Source organism: Erpetoichthys calabaricus, chromosome 11 (assembly GCF_900747795.2).
Source record: "Erpetoichthys calabaricus chromosome 11, fErpCal1.3, whole genome shotgun sequence".
NCBI lineage: Eukaryota > Metazoa > Chordata > Cladistia > Polypteriformes > Polypteridae > Erpetoichthys > Erpetoichthys calabaricus.
In genome coordinates, this window is record NC_041404.2 from 6,845,376 (window position 1) to 6,851,932 (window position 6,557).

The 6,557-nt window shown below is 35.7% G+C and overlaps 1 long non-coding RNA gene across 1 annotated transcript; it reads right to left on the reverse strand.

Moving 5' to 3' along the window:
• Nucleotides 1–1,613: 1,613 nt before the first annotated feature.
• LOC114660151 (uncharacterized) lies at nucleotides 1,614–5,383 on the reverse strand. Its single transcript, XR_007936287.1, has 4 exons — nucleotides 5,260–5,383; nucleotides 4,942–5,007; nucleotides 2,637–2,785; nucleotides 1,614–1,917 (listed from the first exon to the last, which is right to left on the reverse strand). It is a non-coding gene; the product is annotated as an uncharacterized LOC114660151 (long non-coding RNA).
• Between the last annotated feature and the right edge of the window lie 1,174 nt (nucleotides 5,384–6,557).

Sequence of the window (6,557 nt, forward strand, 5' to 3'; positions counted from 1 at the left end):
GTTATGGTAACATTTTAAATTGTACATGTGGAAAGTATGGACCATCTCTGCAGCTATAGTGTTAATTTAACAGTGGTGATTTTACTGTTTATAGTAATATAGATATTAGCATTATAAATAAAATTATACCTGGAAATTACAAGTTCATATCAGCTTTTTTAGGATAACTTCCTGACCTTGATGCATTAAATATTACTTGGATAATTCAGGTTGATTTTACAAATCATTTCTCATTTTGTAGTTAGAAGCAGAAGAAAAAAATTACGTTGCACTTGATGTGGCAATGGCTGTGGAATACATCCATTCCAAGAATGTAATACACCAGGACCTGAAGCCTGCAAACATCCTGGTAGGATTTATTTTTTAAACAGAAATTGAAAATACAAGGGAAACAAAAGAGTTACTGTGTTAGTATGGTTTCACTTTGATTCCTCTTTTGTAAATTAAACATGGCCTATTAAAGCCTATTTAGACATTCTTTGTGTGATTCTGTGCTATATAAAAATAAATAGCTGTTTTGGGATGTTTTTCTATATCAGTCACAATCACAATTTTAACATTTTGAATTCTAAGCTTATGTTTACTTTTGTGCAAAACGCAGGGTAAACATGTATTCTGTTTAGGCAACAAACATATGCTTTGTTGATCATTTGTGTTTCATTAAGTAAATTCATTTTAATTTCTGTAATTTTTGTCTTCTAGATTGAAGGCAGCAGCAAAAAGGCCTGTTTTACTGACTGGGGTTTAGCCAATGTTCGCGACTCAGTTTCGCTAAGGCAGGGGAGCAAAATATCTGGCCTTTTAAGTGGACCTCTTGGTGGTACTGCTATTTACACAGCTCCTGAATGTCTGCTAACCTATCAACCTTGTTCTGTACATTCAGACATATGGTCCATCGGCATAACATTTTTAGAGCTGTACACAAACACTGTACCATGGTCTGTAAAGACCTGTAAAGAGCTGTGCCAGTTAATGTCAACAGAGGCAGCTCCAAATGCTTTAAACAAATTTGATTCATTGTGCACACAATTAATATGTACATGTTTAAAATATACACCATCGGAAAGAATTTCGGCCTCAAACCTAGTTCTTCTGTTAAAATCATTGGACAACACTGATTTAAAAAAACATTACGGATACCATTGGTAATTACAAAATGAAATATTTTAGATGATGACCTTTGTTTTATTCATCACCAAGAGGAAAGTAAAATGTTTAGTTTTTCCTGTCATTAAAATGTATTGTTACATTATATACTGTATACAGGAAAAAAGTGCATACAATTATATTGATTATGTTGTTGTTCTTGATGTTATGACTATAGAATTCTGATGCAAATAAATAATTTCTCTCCCAGAGAAGCAAAAACAGCCATCTAAGTTGTACTCAACAAATTCATAAATGGTGCTTGATTCTCCTGCCACAAGGAACTCTAATATCAGTGCAAGTTCATAAAATTAATGGACTGATAATGGTTAAACATAGATTATGGAAGGATACTAAAGGTTCTATATAAATATCCTCTGGGTTATTTTAAATTGTTATAATGGACCTTTCTATGTGTAAAGGCTCAAAAAAGTATGATTAAACCAATTTATTTTCACAACAACAAAATTTATTTAGTATGAGAAGAATTGATGATTTTTTCATATATTTCAAAAGCCTGTACAAAGTTATCTGGCTCAATCAGATTCATTCTGGTCATAAGGGTTGTGATGTGATTTGCAGTCGTTAGATAGGAAGCCACAGCATCATCAACTGAATAACCATCCATTGATCTGGGGAGAGTCAACACAGTGGAGCACAACTGCCTGAAAGCAACATTGGCCACAGTCAGGGTTGCTCCCTTTTCACAAGCCATAGTGTCTGCATGCTGCTGAAGATCATCATCAATTGTGCACAGCAAATGTGGAGTTCCTATTTATGACAAAAAATAAATGAGTGGAATGATTAAACAGTAAATTAGCACTCTTCATAATACCATATACTGTATGCAAAATACATATAATAAACAAAAAACAGATTAGACAATGGGTTAGGTTTGGCAGATTTTATTATCTCAGAGGGAAATTTGTTTGCAGTGGTAAAGTATAAAAGCACAGAATATTGTTACACAGATACAGGAAAACAAGCCAAGACTAATCACATGACAGGAAGTCAGTACACACTCAAAAGGCACACACAAGATTCCTACAAAGAAAAATAATTTTAATAGTACCTAATAACTCTTACAACTGCTGGAATTCAAAATGCTTATAACTCTGGGAATCAAAGACTTCTCAAAACTATTGATATTAAAATATTTAGAACCTTAATCGGCAGCCTTATGGCAACAAATAAAATGTGGGAAACAGAAGGTTGCCCTATGTGAAAGAATTGAGCTAACCTTCTAACTTTTGTGTGGTGTAGTTCAGTGAGAGAGAAATTTATTGCTTCTTTTGACAGTATTGTTTATACAGTTTATGTTTTTCAAGGCTGAAGTTTTTGAGCTAACTGATAAAACCAAATGTGACAAAATAATTAATAGTTGGCTTAAATATGTTATCATAGTTTTGTCCAAAATAGTTTAAACATAAAACCTTATAAGGTAAGCAAGAAAATAGATTTGGATAGGCTGTGTTTAAAGATAACATTACCGGATGGAGGACAAAAATAAAGCATGTCTGGTTTTCCAAATGGTCCTGCAGCTAGAGTCTGCTTATGAATCCTGTGGTTGTTCCATTCAATGCGCTCAGAGTAAAGCTGCCTTTCAATTAGAGGTAAAAAGCAATATTGGACACAGTGTCTGAAACAGAATGAAATGTATAAAAAACATTTTCTTATTAAACTGTTTTATAGTGATGTAGACAACTATCCTAGTGTATCCAAACACAAGCAACTGTGAATAGCATGGCAGTCTTGTTGTATTCTCTCACAGGTACACACAGTTACAACATTCACCAAAACTTCAGGATGCCAAGTAACCTAAACACATGTAAATGTGATGCAAAGGAAAACACATTTCTGGAAAAAGCTTCTCTTATATGTGGTTAACATGAAGATTCCATATAGATAAGTACCAGCCAATACTTCCTACTGGCAATACAGTAGAGCTAAATACTGAATCATTATAATGCTCAAAAATACAGCATTTTTGCTGATTACTTCATGAGGTCCTTCACAAAAAAAGCATCTTTATTTCCAAAATACACTGACTTGTATTTTTCAATTTTCAGATGCTCTTCCATCATAGGCTGCATTAATAATGGAGACGAGTCAAGAGTACAGGATGTTTGTAGAAGACTTTGTCTTGTGGTGCCAGGACAACCTGCAACTCAGTATCAGCAAGACAAAAAGCCTTTGAGCAGTCACCATCCGGGGAAGGACGACGTGGAAGAGGTGCAGAGCTACAAGTACCTGGGGATTCACGTAACCAACTGGACTGGTCTGACAACACAGTGTCTCTGTACAAGAAGGGCCAGAGCAGAGTGTACTAGCTATTTAGATTCAGGTCTTTTGATGTGTGCAGCAAACTGTTGGAAATGTTCTACCAGTCCATAGTAGCCAGTGTGGTGTTCCATGCTGCAGTCTCCTGGGGAAGCAACCTGAGCACAAAAGTAGTACAATGCCTGAACAAACGTATCAGGACAGGCTGTTCCATCACAGTGCAAACTCTGGACACACTGGAAGCTGTTGTAAAAAAGAGGATTGTGGCAAAATTGGATGCCATCATGAAAAATCCCCTCCAGTAGGCACTGTCTTGGGGTACTTTTAGCCACAGGCTCATTCTACCATGGTGTGTTAAAATGCACCTCTCGGGGTCTTTTCTGCCCACTGCTATCAGGCAATTCAATGCTTCCACCAGGGGCACTCGTGAAGTTGTTTTTGAAATATCTGCACAATACACATTATATTTCTATTTGCTTGTCGACTGATTGATAGTTTGGCTATATTATTTATCCTGTGAGTCTGCTGCTGTATGTGTTTGAATTTTCCCATGGGATTAGTGAAAAGTCCAGCAAAATGACACCTTTAATTGGCTAACTAAAAAGATTACAATATGCAAGCTTTTGAGGCATCTCAGGCCCCTTTACATCTTGCCTGAAGAAGGGGCCTGAGTTGCCTCGAAAGCTTGCATATTGTAATCTTTTTAGTTAGCCAATTAAAGGTGTCGTTTTGCTGAACTTTTCACTACATTCATAATGGCTAACATGGTACAACACCCTAGACCCATGGGATTAATAAAGTTAATCTAATCTAATAGTATTTAGTTCTTGTTCATCATGTTCTTTAAACAAGAATTCAGTCTCCATTATGTAAATATAATTTTAAATTGAAAAATAACAACTAATAAATAGATAAGCATATACATATATACTGTGTATATGAATCAATTTATACATATATATCCATCCATCCTTTATCCAACCCGCTATATCCCAACCACAGGGTCACGGGGGTCTGCTGGAGCCAATCCCAGCCAACACAGGGTGCAAGGCAGGAAACAAACCCCGGGCAGGGCACCAGCCCACCGCAGGGCACATGCACACACACACATGGGACAATTTAGAATCGCCAATGCACCTAACCTGCATGTCTTTGGACTGTGGGAGGAAACCCACGCAGACACAGGGAGAACATGCAAACTCCACACAGGAAGGATCCGGGAGGCGAACCCAGGTCTCCCAACTGCGAGGCAGCAGCGCTACCCACTGCGCCACCGTGCCGCCCATATATATATATATATATATATATATATATATATATATATATATATATATATTTTAATAAATGTACAATACATACATATGTATGGGATTGGACAGTTCCAAAATTCCAGCTTCCACCATTGCCTGTCAAAAAGGCAAAATTTCTTAGGTGTACTAAGGGAAAAAATGCTAACAATACTATATGCAATCATTAGTTAATCAAAGAGACACGTATTACATCTACATTACACACCTCAAAATGTTTTTGCCAGAAAGATATCCATGATTTTTTTAGGTATCCATTAAAGTACTCTGCTCGCTTTTAGAAATAAAAACAGAATAATAATATTGGTGATTTTTTTCCCCCAAAATATTAAATTCAGTCATTTAAAATCCTGTCAGCAAACACTCGCAAGGGATATTGTCACACATCATATTACTTGTGATAGGATTTACGAAGCAGTAATTGTTGAAAGCATGTGCATTTTCCTACTGTACATAGCTTTTTCATCTTTAAAGGTAAAGCCACAATAATGAAATATAAAACAATCTGGTATTTTTTTATACTTACTTGATTATGTATAGACTTCCCATATCTGAAACTGTTAACTCCTGCTAAGCTGTCATGGTGACGGTATCTAAAAGACATCTGTATAATGGCAACTAAAGAATTTTCACAACCCCTATCTGCTCTCACAAGGTGTGGACAACCTACAGCCATAGCAATTCAAAAATAAATAAAACACAGTAATATAAAGCACACAGCCAGAAAAATGCTCTATAAAATATTAAGAAAATCTGCTAACAATATACAGCTAAAGAAACTCATTTATCATAGGAATTAGTTGGAAATGAAAGTAAACGTTTCACCATTTTCTGTTTCCACAGCATCAAGAAAATATCTAGCAATGAAACGTGGATTCCGATTGGAGGTCCCTGCATGTAGCCATATAACACGTCTTGAATATCTACATAAAAATATGAAAATATGCAAAAAACATACATAGAGAATATAAATATTAACAGAACCGTATTGATCACAATAATACCGATTCAGCTTGTCTCTACATACCCATCAATACACAGATGAATCCAGATTCCATAAAAACGCAATTTATCATTTCCTGCAACAAACAAAATTCAATAAATGAACCCTGCAAACACAGTAATAACATTGTATCCACATTAAAAACAGTGGGTTTAAAGTAACTTGTAAGAATCTCAGATTTCACAGTTTTGAACTTTCTATTCTTATCATATGGATCATGTACATTACAAAAAAAACAAAAACAAAGCCAATATAAGACATGCCATCAATGTGCCAAGTGTGATTGGGGCCTTTTGTTGAGTACTGGCATCTCAGAATTTTGCGATTTCCTGGCTGTCGTCTGTGCAGACCCCTTGCATCCAATTGACGCATTACTTCATGTACATCATTTCTACAGAAAAAAATAAAATAATTTTAGAAGTCACATATTTAAGGAAGGGCATGAGTGTTTACTGTTAACCAAGTAGTCAAAGAAACAACATAAATAATAGATAAAACATGAAATATGCTGTAGAATTAGACACAGGATACCGATAGCATGGTCGAATTCCTCTGAAGTCCCTCACACGTCTATACATAGCTCGAACACCTTTCATTGGGGGCCACTTTTTTAATTCACTCTAAGATAAAAAAATCATTTGGATTTCATTAATTCACTTAATGATCACCTCCGTAATCAAGGAGTCAGTAATACTGGTACCTCAACTGCAGCAAAAATTTCATTTTTGGGGCGGTCATTACTCCTTCTAAACAATTTCATTTTGTGCAAAAGTCTTCTCAGTTGGCGATCCCTGAAAATGTTACAGAAATTAACCATGTCC